Below are 19,596 nucleotides of genomic sequence, written 5' to 3'. Positions count from 1 at the left end.
GCAAGAACCGAGGTCAACCATGCCAGAAACCTAGCAGAAACAGAAGGCAGCTCTCACTGCCCTGGTCAGCAGCAAGTTCTGGAAGGGCTCTGCCCTGGCCCAGCAAACCGGGCACCTCTCAGCCCCACAAGGCGTCCTGCCGGGCCAGGCAGCTCGGAGGGCTGGCCGGCCAGCAGATGCGCAGCAAGAGACAGCCCCAGGGATGGGGGCACATAGAGACCTGCTTGGTTACGCACCCAGACTCCTCCCTCTGGCCCTGCCCGCCGACTCCGGGTCAGAGCTGGGACCCAGGCATCTGGGAAGACTACTGCCCAAGTGGAAGTGTTGCTCTTCATTTCTGGAACGGCCTGGGTATACCCGCCAGCTAGGTGCCTCGCTCACAGCGTCAAATAAAGCATGAGAGGGCGGGAGAAGCCAGGGCTCACCATCCTCATATCCCTCTCTTTTTCCCCTCTTCTGTCCCCTCCTCCGCCCCCCCCCCCAAATGACAGGCTGGGGAGGTGTTCCTCTGGACGCTCCAGTGCAGGCCTTCGATGCCTTTCAGTTTTATAGATGTGTGTGCGTAACAGTCCCTTGGGGGAGCTTGTCCACTCGTGGATTCTGAGTCAGCGCCTCTGGGTGGAAAGGCGGGCTCTTAGCAGGGGGTCCGACCAGAAGGCCAGCATCCTGAGCCACGTGTTCTGCGCACCAGCCCAAGGCCTGGGTGCCACCCTCCAGCTGGGCCGAGACCACCGGTTCTTGCCAAGACATGGAAGGCTGCCATCCATCCAGAGAGAGAGCAATCTTCCTCTTTTGAGGACAACTGCCCTTGGCCTGAATTCGTCCACGGGGATTTATGGGGAACAGAAGCCAGCAGGGAGGAGTGAAGAGACACACAGTCTCATTAGGAAAGCACGAGGATGCACACAGTGGAAACGGGGAAGCTTGCTCCTGCTGTCCCCGCCCCTCTGCTCAGTGTGTTTGTCGCACCGCAGTGGCTTGTGTGATGTTGTCATGGTGGTAACTTTTGCCGTTGACATTCCCAATGCCAGCAGGCTCATCCCTGGGGGGTAGGCTTCAGCAGAACTTTCTGGCTAAGATGAGGAAGAAAGGGTTGGCCACCTAGTTCTGAGAAATAGCTCACCAAAGCCCCGAGGGTCACAACACAACCTGCTTTGCTGTTGTGCTGGAAACAAACAACGACACAAAGCAACTCCACGGCCATCAAGTTGAGGTTCACAGCCCAACGCTTAACCCGAGGCACCACCAACGCTGGGAGGCACACAGAATACACGGTGGCCAAAACAACGGGCTTGAGCAAACCCGGACTTGCAAAGGGGCCACAGGGCCCAGCGTCATTTTGCTGTGCCGGACACTGGGGGTGGCAGCGAGCCAGAGAACGCGATGATGCCCAACAAGAGCACCACCATGCTCTGGACATGCCGTCGCTCCAGGAGAACTCTCCACCAAGGCATGGCACCAAAGCTGCCTTCAAGAGAGAGCCAGGTGTGGTCCCCTGCACCCCTCATGGGAAACCCTGTGTACCCATCTCTGAGCCTCAGGAACCAATGGAGGCAGGAGAAGCCACGCCCCAGGACTCAGCTCTTCTAGCCACATGACCAGAGGCCGTCTCCCTGCCCAACACTTGCCCACAGGGTCGGGGAAAAGAACAGGTACCCATCCTTTCCCATTCCTGATGTTACAGCTAGCCGCGGTAACGCAAGGACTGAGGGCCCGCCCGTGGTGGCCCAGTGGTAAGAATCCCACCTTCTACTCAGGAGACCCAAGTTCCATTCCCATCCAGCGCCTCCCACCCAGTCAGCGAAGGCTGCTGTGTCACTGGGATGCTGACCGCGTTTGGGCGGCACTTCCAGACTAAGATGCACAAGGAAGAAAGCGTTAGAGATCTGCTTTTGAAAATCAGCCTGGGAAAAGCCTACAGATCCCAACCGAGCAGTGTGGGGGGTGGGGGGGATATAGCCAGAAGACGCACCCTCTGCGTTGTAACAGACGCAGATCGCACATAGTGGGACCCGTAATGCACTGAGACAGGGCTCTCTCTAGATGCTCCTGATAAACACACTGGTGGTGGTGTTTGCAGTGGTCTCCAACCCACCGCGACCCTATGTCCAACAGACCAACACTCTGAAGGGCCCTGGGCCATCCTCACAATCGTTCCCATACCCGAGCCCATTGGAGCAGCCACTGTCTGTCAGTCCAGCTGGATGACGGCCTTCCTCCCTTTCACTGACCCCCTTCTTCACCAGGCATGCTGTCCTTCCCCTAGGGGGGAGGTGAGACTTGCCACCCGAGTCTAAGGCCACCCCCAGGACTCCCCCAAGCTAAGAGGTGATGCTGCCCACTCTGTCCATGAGGCAGCTCTGTGTCGGTGGGGGGCCCACAGCTGTGTCACCCATGGCGCTGTGACAAACCCTGAGTCAACGGTAGGACGCAGAGAAGCTCAGCAATAAAAATAGTACCAGGGAGGTGGCAGCACCCATGCTTCATGCTTCTGTGTGGGTGACCCAGCTCTTCCCACACTGACGCGGAGGCCACGGGGTAACGCACGCACAGACCCAGTACAGATGGGGGCGGCGAGGTGACGTCCGTGGCAGAGGAGTAGCTCAAGGGAGAGTGAGGTTGGTCGTGAACTCCAACAGTGTAGACAGGTCCCCGGTGGGAGGTCGTGCGACTGCTATGAGTGTTGCTGTGTGTCTTCGCCACCACCACCTATTTTTCTTCCTTTAAAAGCAAGACGAGGAGACAGTTCCCCGAGGGCACGGAAAGAGGGGATGGAGGAGTGGGGAAGGGGCTCAAGGGGGAACAGAGAGCAATGATGACTATGTAACCCCACTTGAGTGGAATAAATAACAGATTGGTAGGTGAATGGATACATTGGATGGTGTAAGATGCAGCTAAATAAATAACAATATAATATTTAATACAGTAATAAGGGTTCCCGGGAGTAGGGTGGGAGAGGAAGGGGATAAAAGGGAGCTGATATCAAAGAATTCAAGAAGAAAGAAAATGACAGTGGCAGCCACTGCACAACTGTGCTTGATCTAATTGAACTATGGATTGTTGCGAAACTGTGAGGAGCTCCCGTAAGATGTAAAAGAAATAAATAAAAGCAAGACAATGAAAGGAAGAAACTAACCCACAACTCCCCAAGGAAGGCAACTCGGTTAAGTGCTTGGCTGCAGACCGAAGAGCCCAGGGTTTGCACTCCCCGGCCCCGGTGAGGAAGAGAGATCCAGCACTCGGCCCCTGGAAAGGGTGAGGGGCTGTGAGACGCTGTTGACTGGGTGCTGGCTCCGGGACCCTACACAACGTGCAACAGAACGGGACACTGCCCGGTCCGGAGCCAGCCTTGTGACTCTCGCGTCGGAGCCCATGGCCGCAGCCACTGTGTCCATCCATCTTGTCGAGGGCTTTCCTCTCACTCACTGCCCCTCAGCTTCACCATGAGGTGCCCTTCTCGAGGGACGGGCCCCTCCTGATCACAGGCCCAAAGCTCATGCGGGACAACGTCTCCTCACCCTTGCTTCTTCGAGGGCACGTTCCGGCAGTTCCTCCTCCAGGACAGATGTGTGTCTGTGTTAGTCTGCGTAGGCTAGAGAAACCAATCCATGGACACACACATGTGAATAAGACAGAGATTTAGATACAAGAGCAATCAAACACCGAGAAAACACCCCAGCCCAGTCCAGATCAAGTCCACAAGTCTGATATTAGCCCATATGTCTGATACCAATCTATAAAGTCCTCTTCAGACTCACGAAACACGTGCAATGATGCTGAATGTAGAAGATCACAGGCAGGGGGTGTAAAGTCTTTGGATCCAGTGGCATTGGAAACATCTCAGCGCTGGCAGGGGTCTCTGCGTGGCTTCTCCAGCACCCAGGGCTGCATCAGGGTGGGTCCATGTGTCTTGTCAGCTGTTGTGTCTCCCAGGGTGTGAGCAGAGAGTCTCCCCCCTCCAAGGAGGAAATACCGGAATTCCCAGAATCCTTAGAAGAAGGCTATCCCCATGCAGAAGCCTCATTGGCTGTGACCTGATTGACAGGCTGGACTCCACCCCTACACACTTAACCCTTAAACTGACAATTCTATAACTACCACAGTGTTCTTCTGTGAGTCCACGCATCGTTCAATATTCTTACCCGGAGATGGGCGTCATTGAGGAGTGGCAGGGAAAGGGGGACCGGGGTCACATGCTCCGGCAGCCCGAGGATGGCCAGAGAAAGGCCAACGCTTCTTGGGTCAAAGCGGCCCTGGCAGTGCAGAGGTTAAACAATCGGTAAGGTAAAATGTCAGGGGTTCAAACCCAGCAGCTGCTCCTCTGGAGAAAGTCGAGCAGCCCCGGAAACCACGGGGGCAGTCCTGCTGCGTCCTCCGTGACCGTCAGGAGTCAGCAAGGACTCCGTGGCAGCCAGGTTGGTTTGGTTCTCAGAGGTCACGCAGGTCACACACAGGAAGCCCCGTCTCCAAGGCTGCGGAGAAGGTCTCCCGGGACAACAGGTTCCCACAATGACGCTGGGCTGGACTGGTTTCTGCACTTAGAGCCCAGAGGGCCGGGGAGGGGTGGGCACGGTAGGTAGAAAGAGATGACGTTGGAGAGAGTGGGAGATGCTATTTCAGGACAAGAAGTAGTATTTTTACTGCATCGAAGGAAGTCCGATCTGTGACGTTTCAGACTGATGTGATAAAAATAGCCCGGGAGGGCTGGCTCCACCACGGAGAGAGGGGTTTGCCTGGACTCCTTCCCCGGGGAGTCTTGGAAGAGGCCCAAAGTGCCAACCGGCAGGCACACAGGCTCTGGGGCCCAGAACATCGCCTGACATCCCACCGGGGAGACAGAGGAGGAACGGAAACAGGCTTGGCGCTGACATCAAGGACACCAGGGGAGGGAGGGAGAGAGATCCCAACATCGCCCTGTTTTCCATTCACTTCTACCGAGGGCCTACAAAGCTGGGCATCTAGCAGAGGTATGCTACTTACAGGGCTGCTGTCTGGGCTGGGTTCTCTAAAGAAGCAAAACCAGTGACAACCACATATGTAGACATAGAGAAACATATCAGGAGAATAGCTCACTCGGTATTGAAAACAGATCAGTCCAAGTCCAGGCTGGTTTCAAGTCCACACGTCTGATGTTTAGCTCGGGTCTTCTCCTGGCTCAACCAGCTGTTGGGGATGAGGACCCCCAAGGTCAGCAGATCAGGCTATGGCCGAAGAGGCAAATGAATCCGAGCTTGGCAGGCCACATGGCAGGCCACTAAAGACTCCCAAGATCGGCAGATAATACAGCAGGCCATGGGCTCAAGTCTGAAGAACTGGAGGTTGATGAGCGAGATGCAGGATCCAGACCCAGAAAAAAGCAAGCAAGCTTCTCTACAGTGTCCACTAATATAGGAAGCAGATCTCACATCCCAGGAAACGTCCTTTCAATTGCATCAGACTACCAGATTTGCATTCCGCCCTAATTTTCTCCTGTTATAGAGACTCCTAACTGATTGGCTGTGGTTACGTGGTGCTAGGTCAGGTCATGGGGGATTAGTAGGCCTTAAATGCCAAATCACTGAGAACCCTGGCCCAGCCAAGTTGACATATAACCCAGGGATCAGTTGCTGTGAGTTGGAACTGGTCTGGGTTGGGATTTGGGGCCTGGTGGCAGAATGGCTAAGCAGCTGGCTGCTAGCTGAAAGCTTGGTGCTGGAAACCCATCTCACGCCTCCACAGAGGAGGACCAGGCAACATGCTCCCGTGAAGATGCCAACCTTGAGACTGCCATGGGCACGTGCACTCTGCCCGACAGAATCGTGCTCTCGGCAGACATTACTTACTGAATTAGAGCGCCGCTTCCTTCAAAGGTGCTTCCCGAGAGAGTTCCTGTCCAAGGTTTCACAATTGCTTCCAGACAGATTGAGGGATCCCCTCAACATCTCCGGTCTGGATTCCAATAAGAATTTCACGCTTTATAGGACCAGCTTCTGGTTTTTATAGTAATCGCCTCCTCACGACATTCAGAAAATATGGACTCCTCGGCTAAAATAGGAGTCGGGGGCATTGCAAATGTGTAGCACTCTGTGAGCGGACAGACTCCGTTCAATCCCGCCCAGGCGTGCCTCAGAAAGAAGACCTGGCAACCTCGTAAAAAATATATGTATTTTTTGAAACCCCTATGGGGCGCAGCTCAGCACTGGCCTGCGTGGGCCGTAAGGTTGGCGTCAACTGGAGGGCACTGGGTCAGCTGGTATAGACACCCAGCCCTGGTGGGTGTTGGGCTGCGAACCGCCTGGTTGCAGGTTCAAACCTACCAGACTTTGGCACGAGAAAGACAAGGCTGGCTGCTCCCATGAGGATACGGGGCAGTGGGTTTGGGGCTTTGGGGCTTTGCTGCCCCTGCTGGACTTCATTCGTTTGCTCACTCTCGCCTGGAACAGTGGCTCGGTATTGAAGGCCATGTGTATGTCCTCAGAGCATGGAGCCCGTCCACGGGCTTGGGGCTACCCTCGCCCATCAGAACCTGCCAGCTTGGTTTCCCCGACTTCAACATTGCCCCAGAATCCCAAATCAGGATCAGTCGAGCCGCCAGCCAACCTGAAGTTTTCCTCTCCCTGCTTCCTGGCCCAGGGGTGTCTGGTGACACAAACTCCCCTTGGAATGCTTATGTGACTGCCAGGCTGGACTCTCCTGCTTCATGAACTGGAAGACAGAGTTTCTGCGTGCAGGTCCAGATCATATGTGGTGAACACACTGTTCTTCACACCAGAGCAGGGGCTGTGTTGCACAGGACTGGGCCGGGGACAGGGGAGGGGGAGGGATGCAGGAGGGTGGGGGACGGTCACAACATGCATTTGACGACTGCTTTTCAAGAGCCAGAGTGAAGGGCGCAAAGGCGGCCATCATGGGGACCGGCGAGTTGTTGTCATCGGGCCGAGATTTTGAGCCAGAACGATGTGCGTGCAAGTGCCTCTTTGCAAATGTCCTTCTCTCCTCGTGGAGGTTGCCATGGTGACTGCGACTACCGTTCCGATTTGGGAGCCAGACCTCAGGCTGGTTAAACACCAAACAGACTGCAGCTCCGGGCTAGATGCGGAGGCGGCAGCTGCTGGCTCCGGGTGGCACCTGCAGGTGCCCGAGGACAGCCAGGGACAAGGGTCTCCCCAACACGGAGGCACTTCTGGGATTTAAGCTGCTGCACACTCTCCCCATATGGATAAAACTGGGCAGCATCTGTCTCCCCAAGATCAAACACTCTCTACTTCAAAGCCTTCACCTCCCCAGGGACTCCGATCTTAGCTGAGGCAAGCAGGCTGATGCGACTGAATGCCCTCTGCTTTCAGACCAACAGGAAGCCTTCCCAGTTCCACCCCTCGCCTGGGCCTGCTCCCTAAACCAACCCAACAAACAGGGCCCTTTCATGGCTGCCACCTTCCAGAGCCGTCCAGAATGCTGATAACCACACTGTGATGCTTCCAGACTGAGAAGGACCAGGAATAAAGGCCTGGCGATCTAGTCCCCCAAACTAACCACAGCACAGCCTGTGATCCAATCCAAACCCAACGATGGGGAGGGCCATGCATGCGATCCCGCTGCACATGGGACTGTCATGAGGTGGGGGCTGGCAACCGTGACATTATACAGTGTACACAGAGCCTTGAAGGTTTGCACCAGGGCCCACCCAGGCACCAGGCAGCACCCCCCGCATCTCAGAGCCGAGACCAAAACGGTGGTGAGCAGTGAGGGGCTGGTACCAAGAAAGAGGGGCCTGGGGTCGGAGTGGGTTATGCGTTGGGCTGCTAACCCCAAGGTCACTAGGTCAAAACCACCAGCTGCTCTGAGGGAGAACGCTGAGGCTTTCTACTGCTGTAAAAAGTTACAGTCTCAGAAACCACAGGAGCAGCTGTAAGGAGTCAGAATCAGCTCCATGTCAGTGAGTTGAGCTTTTCTGAATGGATAGACGCCTATTAACTCGGATGAAGGGGAAGGGTGTTTTTTTTTTTAAAGCAAATGACATATTTTCTCAATTATTTTTTTAAAGAATACGAATGATGATGACAAAAAGACACTTCCCCAATATATAAATAATCAAAATTATCTAACACGCATAAGTAATAACAATATGTCTGCAAAAATGATAAAGAAAACCTTACCCTGTACACGCTGCAGGAGCCCTGTGGCACAGTGGTCACACACTGGGCTGCGATCTACAAGGTCAGCAGTTCAAAATCACCAGCCGCTCTAAGATAGAAGGAGGAGGCGATCTTACTCCTGTAAAGAGTTACAGTCTCAGCATCTCAGAAACCCACAGGCGCAGTTCCACGCTGCCCAGTGGGGTCGCTATGAGTGGGCATTGACTCGATGGCAGTGAGTTTTTAGGGGTCCTTTGGCTAGGTACACCATGAGGAGGTGGCCTGGAAGCACCACAATTCAGCGTACGCTCAACTACTCCCTGGATGACTGGCAGCTTGCACCCACCCAGGGCTGGCTCCACGGTAGAAAGGCTGGCGATCAATGGCAGCCTATAGCAGCCGAGGGGGAATCCCTCAGGCCACAGGGCTCGCTGTGAGTCCTGAGGGACAACAAAGCTGTGGTCACGTCCGTCTCCTGGCCTCTGAGGCCCAGAACTCTGCTCTCAGAGCCGCTGGCTGAGCCCTCGGTGCCCTGCCTGGTGTGTGGGGGCCCCATCGCCCTGTCTGTTCTTCCCGCAGCGGAAACACAGGGCTCCAAAGGAAGAGGCCCGGTCCTTGTGTGTCTCACTCGGAAGAGACTTTTGTTTTGGAAATAAACACACCTGGTGACACCTGACAGTGACCTTCCTTAACCTGTTCCCTTCTGGGATCCTGCTGTCCCAGCGTGTCCCCTCTGCTATCAGAAATGCCAGGGGTCACAGGCAGATGGCCACCCCCGAGACTGTGCCCTGGGGTCATTGAGTGCCCACTTCAGCTTATGGTGTGGTACAGAGCCCTTTCCGCCCATGGAAATGAAAGTGCAGTCAGAGGGGTGGGCTGAGCACCAGCAGGAAATGCCACGTGCATCCAAAGACAGTGGACATCTCCATCTCCGGGGGCTTCAAAAAGTTCACGGGAAATGACATGGAAAGATAATGAGAGGCTTCCATACACCCTGAAGCTCCCTGGTACTGTAAGTTCGGGGGAAGCATTAAATCTCTCTCCGTAGAAATGTTAATGCCCAGTCTGTGACACTCGAACTGCCCCAGGGGCTTGCGAGAGCAGGACTGCCAGCGCTCTCCCCAGCAGAGCAGCTGGTGGGCGCCCACCTCCATGGCTTGTGTCAGCAACCAGGCAACCAACCGCTGTGACCCCAAGACTGAGTCAGCCCTGTAGAGAGTTTCTGAGACTGTAAACCTTCCCGGAGCAGGCTGCCCAAGTCCTCACCCACGGCCTCACAAGACTCAACTCGAAACTCACTGGCATCGAGCCCATTCTCACTCAGGGCCCCCTACCCTCTGGGACAGAGTAGAGCTGCCCCTGTGGGACCCTGAGCCTGTAACTTTGTATGGGCGCCGAGAGCCTCCTCTTTCTCCCACAGGGCAGCTGGTGGTTGTGAACTGCTGACCTTGCAGCTAGCAGCCCAAGGCGTAACCTCGACACTACCAAGGCCCCCTGTTCACAGACTACAGCGAGGTTATAATAGGGTCCCAGGTTCTCTTCTGGAATTGCCTGACTGGTGCCTCCCACTTAGAATCTGAAGCCACGATTGGTACAAATGCTTTTCCGGCCCCAGATGGGCTTTACATGGGCTGACCCCAAAGTCCCACCTTAACCCCTCCCCAGCAGAGAGACGGAGGCCCGTGCGGTGTCCTTGGTCCTGCTAAGAATCCCTCTCTCCTTCTACCCACCATTCTCCACCCCAACAAACACCCTAGTTCCCTGGGCCCTGGACACACACAGACCGGCCATGGCAGGGAGAAGGCGGACTGGATAGCTTCTAAGCCAGAGAAAGTTTCTTTCTGTACTGCTAATGACCGGCCCTACAAATGAGGGGAGGAGTCCTGGTGGTTAAGTGCTTGGCCGCTCACCACAAGGTCAGCAGTTCAAACCCAACAGTCGCTCCAGGGAGACAGATCGAGCTGTCTGCTCCCGTAAAGCATTACAGCCTAGGAAACTCACAGGCCAGTTCTGCTCTGTCCTGCAGAGCCCCCGTCAGTTGGGATGGCCTTGGCAGCAGTGGGCTACGGGCACCAGGAGGGAGAAGAATGGGTGCTGCTTGCCTCTGGAATTTCAGCCTCTCCTGCATCCAGGCCACGGGATTCAACTTGCCGTGGGCGTGGCTCGGATTCCCGCGCCGGATTCTCCGCAGCAGCCCCGTTGAGTTACTCACTGGCTTTTTCGTTAATTAAATTCCGATCGCATGTTTCCTCCAGAGGTCTCAGCAGATCACTTCTCCAATAAACATTTCATAAGGAGACTCACTCGGAAAGCCCGCAGAGGCGGTGGCAGGAGAGAGAGAGACACACACACAGAGAGCCCCAGGAAGGTGCGGTCGTGTGTGGTGAGGGCTGACTGTGGGGGACAGGCCCTGTTCGCTCCTGATGCCCCTGGGCAGGGGATGTGCAGCTGCTGAGGTCTGTGCGGTCCTCAGCTGCCTGCAACTCTGGACTCCTGCAGGGTCTCGCCTCGGCTGCCTGCAACCTTCTCCTTCCGGGGACAGCTGGCATCTGGGGTCTCGGTGTGAACCCCACCCCAGCTGCCATGCAGTTAAAACGGACTCCCGGCCACCCCGCTGGGTGAGTCCGAGTAGAACTGTGCTCCCTGGGGAGCTCAGGGATGGTTTTGCAGACGTGGGCTGGCAGGGCGTTTTCTTCTGAGCCACCTGTGCGTGGGCTTGAACGCCCAGCTGAGCGCACTCACCGTGGGTGCCACCCAGGCACTCCAGCCGGGTGAACAGAAGCTGTCAGGGAGGCTACCCTCCCTTCCCGTGGTTTTTCAGGAAGGCTGTGCCCGCCACCCCAGTGGTCAAGGCTGCGCAGGCCTGTTGTGCAGGTCTCTGCACCTTGGAAGCTGCTTCCCACTTCCCTTCGAAGCGGCCGACCCTCCTCGGAGGGTGAGGAGAGGAACTGATGCTTCATTCTGAGACTGACTAAGGAAATAAGAAGTCCTAGCGGCCCAGCCATTACGTGTTTGTGTGCTAACCCATCGCAGACAGGCAGTTCCCCCGCACAACAGGCTCCGTGTGAGTCATGTGGTTTCAGCGGCTGTGCTTGAGAAGCAGGTCACCAGGCTTCCAAGGAGCCCCTGAGGGGCCTCAACCCCCCAGACTTTCTGTTCACAGCCAAGAACCTTAGCTGTTTATGAAGCCCCGAGCGAACAACAAATAAAAAACCCGCTGCCGTCGAGTCGATGCCAACTCACAGCGCCCCTGCAGGCCAGGGTAGAACTGTCCCTGGGGGTTTCTGAGACTGCAACTCTTTACGGGAGCAGAAAGCCTCTTCTTTCTCCCCTGGAGTGGCTGGTGGTTTCGAACTGCTCACCTTCTGGTGAGCATCCCAAAGCAAGACCACTACGCCCTCAGGGCTCCTGTGTGCCGCCTAGGGACTTGGTAAAGAGCATAGGAACATTCTTTGTGTGAGCTTTCTTCTTGTAGTGTTTCAGGAAGGTTGAAACCATTCCCCCAAATGAAAAAGACCTATACCGATTCTAGGACTCCACATCAGGTGTTCGGATGGAAGCGGTCTGGGGTTTTACCCCTCTGCCTGCACGGCTGTGAGGGGCAACAAAGGCGGGGAGCCCTTGCCAAGAGCCCCTCCGCCCTGCACCTGCCCTAGATCTGCCCAGACAAACCCACCAGCAGCACCTCGGCCGGAGTCTGGAGTTCCTGGCGGCGGCTTGGTGCCCACAAGGAAGGGGCTCAGTTCAGAAGGAAGACTCCTTCCTGGAGGCCTTGGCTTCATGGAGCGCAGTCCCACACCCACTAAGGATGGTCTCTCTCTCCTGGGGGGGCTGATGGTGAGGCCCCCCGTACCTGCTCTGCAGTCGCCAGGTCTGCTCGACTTGAGTGGCCTGTCTGCTGGTACACCAGCTCAGAGGCTGTCAGACAGAATGGCTCTTCCACACCTGGGCTGTCCCGGACAAGGAAGACAGATGGGGGTGGGGCGGGGGGGGGTTGATGGTGGCCTGAGAAGCAGCCCTAGGGACCCTCTGGCTCACAGCACACTCTCGCTGCAAGCTGCCTGATGACTCTTCCCACTTGCAGTGACCCTGGTCTCCTCTAGCCTCACTTTCCTCTGACCGGCCTTTGAGAGCGGTGACGTGCCTGGATGGGGTGACGGAGCAATGAGTTGTGCTGAGTCTGGACTTCCTAACGGAGCCTCCCCTGGGCACCCTGAAAACCCCTAGAGTCAGCCTAACGAGCTCCTTTAATACCTTTTACCAGAGGGGCCAGGCTGCTGGTTCCTGGCCTGTGTGTGGTTCACTCAGACCATCGGATCTCTGTTGGCAGCCCGATCTGCTCAAAGCCGCATTTGCTTGATGGGATTCTTGTGTCCCGGCTGGCTTGGTGGCATCGTTCCTGTACAATGGAGGCTCCCTGCTACAGACTCAGAAGAGGGTTTCCAGGGGGCCCCATCAGAGAGCGAGGCTCCTAGAGGGCCGAGGGGCCTGTTTTGTCTTTGCTACCCCTCCCCACCACAGAGTGAGCCCCACACCAAATCCACGTCAACCGCTGGCCACCCTGTGCGTGCCAGAGAACCACAGTGCCCCGCAGGGCCATCAGGGCCATCAGGGCTGGAGCTGATGTTAACAGGTCATCAGGTTTTCTTCCGAGGTGCCGCTGGGTGGACCACGCTCGAGAGAAAACCCGTAAGACGTCTACTTGGCTGCCACAATTCTTTTTCTTACCTAGGAGTTCAAACACCTAGCTGCCAGGCCAGAGAACACCTTCCACCTGATGCCCAGTGATCTCAGTGAAAGGAGAAGGCTTAGGGGTTCTGTCACTCATGTGAAGCTAGTGGCCGCTATGGGTCGGAACTGATTCGATGGCACCTAACACCACCAGCGGCAGCAGCAGCAGTAAACTCCCCAGGCTCCTGGAGCTCCAAGCCCCGGATACTTCCTGGACACCTGCGTGGTGGATTGAAAAGTGCACGGCCCTTTAAGCAGAAGATGAAGAGTTGACCCCAAACCCAATGAGAACCCCTCAGCTATTCGGGGAGTCGGACACGAGGACTGACCTCCCGACCCCTTGCTCAGTGTTTTGCAATAAAGTTATTTTTCTCTTCCACTAAAACCAATGTCCAGAGACTGGGATGCTGTGCCCACTGGCCCTGGGCCTGTTTGGGTTCATTGAGAGTAGCACAGGATTTCTTTTATTATGGTGATTATTTTAAAACGATTTAATTGGCCCTTAATCCACGTATCATAACATTCGATAGCCCCCTCGTGTCAAGAACAGTGGTACAGTCATCACCAGGATCAATTTTAGGACATTTTCTTTTTCCTGGTCCTCACCCTCCTCGCTCCCCCAACTTTCCCTGCCCAACCCCTAAGAAACTCTCTATAGAGTTACCTGCCCTGGATTTCATATGCAAAGGAACATGCAAAACATCCACCACCAACAATGCCACCCCAAACACCACCAACAATGCCACTAAAAAACCAACAACAATGTCACCAAAAACCACCACCAACAATGCCACCAAAAACCCACCACCAATAATAGAACAAAACAGAAACACCTCCATGGAAAAGAAAGCTAGGACTTTAAAATGGGTCAAAAGGGAGATCCAAAGAGATGCTACATTTTAATCTAGCGACATCTGCCATCATCTACTTCAGTGCTCTCTCAAGGACAGGGTTCCAGGGTTGTGGGTCTTCAGAGGGCAGTCTACCTCGGCTTTCTCCCACAGAGCTTCTGGTGGCTCCAGACCACCAAACCTGCCATTCGCAGCCAAAGACTTAACCAATGCGCTGCCAGCCACAGAATCCACGTCTCACACCATTCGGTAGTTCCTTCGTGTCAAGAAGAGGTGTGCGGTCCTCACCATGATCCATTTTAGAAAATTTCCTTTCTTGTACTCATTGATTAGCCCCCCATTTCTCCCCAGCTTCCCGGGCCATATCCCCCAGGAGCCATCAATGCAGTTCCTATCTGTACAGAGTTGCCGACCCTGTTTCTCAGAGGACACGGTGCTGGTGGGTCCTTCTGTCCACGCACAGTGACCATATGCGCAGAAGAGGGAAACACCCCCGATTCTGTGCCACCCTCACAGTGGGCATGGATGAGCCCCTCTGGGTCCGTCCACCCCCTGGAGAGTCTCCTTTTCTTTGCTGACCATCCATGTTACCGAGTGTGGGGACAAGCCTTGGAAAGCCTCTGGGTCAGCAGACTGTCCTGTGGGGCCACAGGAGTGGGAACCGATGGATTCGCTTAAGAGAAAGTCTAAGACATTTGACCAGCTAGAGAAGTTCCCCTGGGGACTGTGTGGGAGGACCTGCCCAAGCATCTACGGGCTCCTGCCTGCTTACCTATAAAATGAGAGGGCTGAATAAATTTGGGGTGTGGGGTATCTGTGGTGGTCCCGTGGTAGGATCCCCACCTTCCATGCTGGAGACCCGGGTTTGATTCCCAGCCAGCGCAGCTCATGCGGGGCCACCTCCCATCCGTGCGGGGAGACTTGCGTGCCTCAGGGTGTGGAACAGGTTTTGTTAGATCTCTCAGAGGAGAGATATCCCTCGGTCTGTGGCTCCGCCTGGTTTGTGATCCAAGTGAGTTTTATGAGAGTTAGAAGAAGCTTCAGGTTTACACAGGCACCCACAGGGCTCCTCACCAACGTGCAGCCTGCCTGGAAACTGCTCACAAAATCACACGGTCGGTCGACTCCAGGCTCCTGCCTTTTCAATTATTCTGCAGGGAGGTGTGGTGGACGACCCCTGGTTGACCCCATTGGCTGAATTGAATTAGGTGGGCCAATCCAGGTGCAGCGTCCACCCACGAGTACCTGGCGGGAAACCTGAACCTCTGAGCATGTGCAGGGTGCCGCTCCTTTGTTTCTGTAGCTCGGCCCTCTGGGCGTGCCGTAATGGATGCCCCCAGCACCTATGCTAGACTACCTAACCGTCTCAGTGGGGCTTGCAGACTAAGACAGATTAGGAAGAAAGGTCTGCTGATCGACTTCCCAAGCTCAGCCAATGGAAACCGTAGGGATCACCGCAGTCTGATCCACCAGTGGGAGCGGGGATGGCTCAGGGACAAGCCGCTGTCTGCCCCTTGGGCGCAACAACCCTAGTCATGGCCCCCTCACCCCCCCCCAACAGCAACAATACCATCAGCTTGTAAGGGCTGCAGCGTTCTTGCAGAACTGACAAGAGCCCTAGCAGCCAAGCCCGCTTCCTTTTACTCTCCGGGAAAACTCCCCAATGAAGGCACTCCCCCAGCCGGGGCAGGAGGGCTGGCTGAGGTCTCTCCGCTTCACTGAGCAGACAGCCTGGCTGGACACACTGCAGGCCGGCGAGGAGGAAACGATAGCAGAAACAGAACTGCTGCCACGCCAGAAAGTTCTCCACAAACAAGAGGGAAACGTCCGACTAGGGAACCAGCGTGAACCCAATGTGACGCACACAGCAGACGGGCAGAGAGATGGCCAAGACGGGCAATAGAGCCGGAACTGACTTCTCACTCCCTCGAGGCAGGGAAGAACTGCCCCTGCGAGTTTCCGAGACTGCCCCGCTGCCTGTGGGGAGCAAGCACCAGTTTCCTCCCACAAGGCAGCTGGTGGTTTCGAACTGCTGCCCCTGGGCGTGGCAGCCTGATGTGTAACCCCTAAGCCACCAGGACACCTGCACGAGGGCTTCCAACAGTCTGCGGGAATGGGATGAACAGATCGTGAAATATTCCCACCAACCTCTAGAAGCCCCCTCGGAGAGTGGCTGTCCTTGTGACTCAGAGCAAGCCCCTGTGACAGAGTGCACTGCCCCAGCAGGTTCACCAGGCGGCCACCTGTTGTCTCTGTGGGAACAGACTGCCAGGTGTCTTCTCCCTCGGTGGCTTTGAGTCTCCGAGAGTTTGGTTAGCAGCGGGGTGCTTAGGAGCGCCTTACCTTGGTGCTGTCGTAGAGTTGCGTTTTGTGACGTGCCATCGAGTCCACTCAGACGCATAGTGACTCTGTGCGCAACAGAACAAAGTACCGCTGGACCCGGCACCATCCTCACAGTCTTCTTTATGTTTGCGCCCACCTTATCTCCTTCAGAACCAAAGACCAAACTCACGGCCCATGTTGCCCAACAACCACCTGACAAGACGGTAGAACTTCCCCTGTAGGTTTCCAAGACTGACCCTTTATGGGAGCAGGCAGCCTCGTCTTTCTCCTGCGGAGCAGCAGGTGGTTTTGAACTGCCGACCTTGTGGTTAATGGTTAGCAACCTAACTCAAAACCACAAGGCCACCTGGGCTCCTCCTTATCTTGTTAGTCTGTAGTCATTTAATGGGCATTGGCCAGTCTGTACACTCCAAGACAGGGCAAGGCCACTCCTCGCTAACCAACAGGTTGTCCTGTGGACGTGATGTCATTTGAGAGTGGGGCTACCTTCTATCTTTGGTCTGAGTGCACCCTTTGCCCCCTGCCCATAGCTGCTGTCTCGGGTTGCACATGGCCTGTTGGGAACCCCCTTTCCCTCCTGCCTCCCCACCACCACAGGCCTTTGGGGGTTCCGGTTGGTGGTTGTAGTGATCGAGTGTTGCCCATCACCCACCAGCTCCTGCCACCCACCTTGGGCAGGGACACTGGCAGTCTCCATGTTTTCCTCACTCTCTCTCCCCCTTCTCCTCACTGAATTCCCCAGCACCTTCAGGGTCTCCTCACCTGTCCCCCTCTCCCTACCCCACCACTCGCCAACCCGGGACCTGGAATTGTCCCTCCACTGTCCCTGCTCTCCTTGGTTGGACTGGGATGTTAAGCAGGAGAAGGCTTCCCACAGCTGGTCAGCCAGCGTCCCTCCTGTGGCCTGATCATCACCAGAGCCTATGGCATATGGTTCTGGTTGTTTAGGCCAAGCCAGCGCCCCATGTACAGTGTGGGTCACCGGAAACACCGCCCATTCATGTGTGCAATGCTGTCATTAATGTGAAATGTCAGATAGCAAGATTGTAAGTGCGGTTGGTCGATACGTGAGGAAGAGTCAGTAAGTGAGGAGCAGGCGAGGAATAGTTTCCCTCTTCTGACTTCCAGAGCGTGTGGGAAGCATGGAGCCTGTCCCCTCCCAGACAGCCAATAAAATCAATGCTGGCTGAGTCACACCGCCTAGAGCTACAAAGTGCCGCTGGCAGTTTCTAGAGCTTGACAGTGAAGTGTCAACTCAGGGCAGTGGGGAGGGCCATGGTGCCCAAGTCGGGTTAAGAATGGGAGCAGGGGTGTCTGCCCAGGGCGGGGAGGAAATCTAGAAACAGAGTGGTAAGGCTTACCCCGTGTACGTGGGAAAAGACGCTGCAGTGGAAACCATTCGAGTATAAAGAATGGAAAAGAGAAACACGACAATTCCCCCGCTCCCTTTCGCTCTGGGATTAGCATGAGCTTACTGAGGTGTCATTTCTTCACGATTCATTTAAAGGCAACACGACTGTTAAGTGTTGTCAAGTGGCTTTTGACTCTTCGCCTCCTGCGTGGCCGAGTAGAACTGTCCCACGGGTTTCCCTAAGTTGTAACCTCTCTAGAAGGGGGTCTTGGTGGTGCAGTGGTTAAGCACTTGGCTGCTAACTCACAGGTCATCGGTTCAAACCCACCGGCTATTCTATAGGAGAAAGGTGTGCTGTTGAGTTCCTTCTGAGTCCTGGGGACCCAATGAACATGCATAAGAGGTTGACGCACTGCACAGCCCTGCCAGCCTCACAACTGTCGCTGTTTGCGCCCGTGGTGGCTGCCACCACCGTGTCTCCAAGGGTCTTCTTTGCGGACCCCCTCCTGTACTGAGTATGATGGCCTCCAGAGCTTTGTCCCTCCGGATGACATGACCAGCGCGCGTGTGACACAGTCTCACCACCCTTGCTTCCAACGAATGTTCTGGCTGTCCTCCCAAGGTTTTTGCTTGCTTGCCCTTTGGGAAGTCTGTGACATTCCAGGACAATGGTCCTGGAGGTCCTATGGGATCAGAACTTCTCTGTTCCGTGGACTTGCCCTTGACCTAAGGGCAATGGGATTCCCTCTTCATGGAAAGTCCTGGTGGCTCTGACGGCCAACAACCAAAAGATTGGTGCTTAGAATCCAGCAGCCGCTCCATGGTGGTGGTGTCCATGAAGATTTCCACCCTTGGGAACTCTGGAGAGCACCGCAGGACCCCTCTGAGTCGGAATCGACTGGACAGCAGTCGGCCCAGGGGTTCATGGAAGTCGATTTCCAGAACTCTCTCTGTCCAGGAGCCTCTGGGTCCCTCTGCTGCCGTGATGTCATGCCTCCATGTCATTTGTCACTGTGCGTCCATTCTTCCGGATGTCCCGTTCTCTTCCGGGTAACCTTCTGATGTTGCCTCAACCTTGAATCCAGCCCTACAGGTCTTGGTGTTCTCTGTCCCCGGAATGAGTCACAGCCTCAGGAACACTCACAGGAGCAGCTCCACTCGATCCTAGAGGGCTGCCACGAGCCTGACTCAGTGGGAAGGGAGTGAGCAGGTTTGAAGGCCGTCTTGCAGATTGATAATGTCATCTCATAACTTCTCTCTTGTATCATGTACACAGGTGTCAATGCGTAAGGCAGCTAGCTGCAAGGCTAGCATTCGAAACCACCAGCCGCTTCTCAGTAGAAAGATGGGTTTATACGCCGGTGAAGAAGTACAGTCTTGGAAACTCACAGGGGCAGTTCTACCCTGCTATGAGTCCACATGAACTCAGTGGCCGTTTTTATTTATCATGTATGTGTTGCCAATATAGGAAGGTCTCAGCCATATCAAGGAGCCCTGGTGTCATAGTGGTTACATGTGGGGCTGCCAAACACAGGTCAGCAGTTCAAAATTACCCACCCACTCCATGGGAGAAAGATGAGTCTCCGCCCATTCAGATTTACAGTCTCAGAAACCCACAGGGGAAGTTTTACCCCGTCTGCTAGGGTCTCTGTGCGTTGGGGCGCTCGATGGCAGTTAGTTTGGTGCCTGCATCCTAGCTGACCACACGTCCATTGACCACAAGCTGCTCTTGCTTCTCAGGTCCCCCAGAGGAATGAGAGTATTGGGCAGAGAGGCCTCATGGGCATGGGTGGACTGGGAGGTAAGGTGTCATGAATTTGAGTGTGTTCCGTTCTCCACATCATCTCCCACAGGCCTCGAGGGCTTGGTCGGGTTTGCTCCCCTGCCCTGGACTTGTGGCCCAGCAATGACTTGCTGGGCAGCATCCTGCTTAGAGGAGGTGAGGGCCTCTGTCCGTCTGACTTCCTCCTCCCTGGCCAAGCTGCCCCTTGGTGTGATCACTGTGGGCCCACAGAGCTGTTCTTGTTGTTAACAGTTTTATTGGCATGTGCTACACCCACGCTGTGGTTCAATCGTTCAATCACATGAAGACGCGGTGTACTGTCATCAGCACAACCAGGTGTCGAACGGTTTCTTGGTTCTCGTCCTGGCCGGGATCAGCTCCCCACTTCCCCTGCCACCCCACCCCACCCCACAGAACCAGCTA

The sequence above is a fragment of the Tenrec ecaudatus genome, chromosome 11 (genome assembly GCF_050624435.1).
Source record: "Tenrec ecaudatus isolate mTenEca1 chromosome 11, mTenEca1.hap1, whole genome shotgun sequence".
Taxonomy (NCBI): Eukaryota; Metazoa; Chordata; class Mammalia; order Afrosoricida; family Tenrecidae; genus Tenrec; species Tenrec ecaudatus.
This window is presented reverse-complemented; position numbering follows the sequence as displayed.